Consider the following 1,086-nt stretch of genomic DNA (forward strand, 5'->3'; position numbering starts at 1 on the left):
AATTATATCTGAATCATAGCGGAGCACATCAAAATGTGAAGAGTTCAGATGGCTTCAAGACAAACGCAAAGAACAAAGTGCAAAACTGTTTACCTTCTGATCATATAAAAGGAACCGGGGAGAACTCCGTTTTCACCTAAATGTGCATAAAACGCTTGTGGGGGGTGGGGGAAGCTGAGAAACTGCTGGTGTTGACTGACAGCTGAGAGAAGAGGGGTGGGGAGCAGAGGGGGCACACAGGGGCAGACCCAGGTTTGGGAGGAATGAAGCACCTACAATTGTACGAGCCAAGGAACTTTATAAGACAAAAACAGTACAAGATAATGATCACTCGATTCCTTACAGGGCCTTAGAAGACAGGTAGGCAAGTGAGGGGCCCAGGAGCCGAAGACGGTCACTTCAAATGATATCATTTCATTGCATGTTTTCGTATGGCGTTTGCATCATGAGATTTCGTTCCAGACCCCAAAGATCTCGGTTTCAATTTGTAACTGCCACCTAGCCAACTAACGGCACGACACAAACATTTCCTTTGAAGAGGTCAAATGTAAGGAACCGTTTCATTTGTTCACAAGTGGAGGACAAACATGAACTTGAAGCTGGCTGGGGGGCGGGGCGGGCAGCTAAGCAGGAGTCCTGGAGTCCTCTGTTTAATGGAAGCAGGATGGGAAGTGGGGGGTGGAGGGTTGTGTTTTCCTTCATAATTTAGAAGCAGATCTTTGTGCCAGGAGTCTAAAAGGTTTGCGCATGTAATGCTGGACCACACATCACTTGCTCTACAAACAGAGTTAAGAAAAAGAGTCCTTACTCTTGCAGAAGCATAGCAGTGGGGTGGGGGTGGGGGATCAAATAAACACAAAACATACTGGACAGATTGCTAATGGAAGCTGATTTCCTGCAAGTCCTTGGGACCAAGGGGGGGAGTGCAGATGGGCTGCTAATACTCTTTCCGTGGGTCTGATGGCCGAGGTTCTCCATTATTGCTGCAGGGTTGGGAGGTCCCGGAGAGAAAGCCACGCCGACCGCATTCGATCTCTGAACCGCTCAATTAGGATGATTTGCCCTGGTGATGAATGGAGCGGTTGG

Source organism: Echinops telfairi, unplaced genomic scaffold (genome assembly GCF_000313985.2).
Source record: "Echinops telfairi isolate 266 unplaced genomic scaffold, ASM31398v2 ScPeMD7_3;HRSCAF=10, whole genome shotgun sequence".
NCBI classification, from domain to species: domain Eukaryota; kingdom Metazoa; phylum Chordata; class Mammalia; order Afrosoricida; family Tenrecidae; genus Echinops; species Echinops telfairi.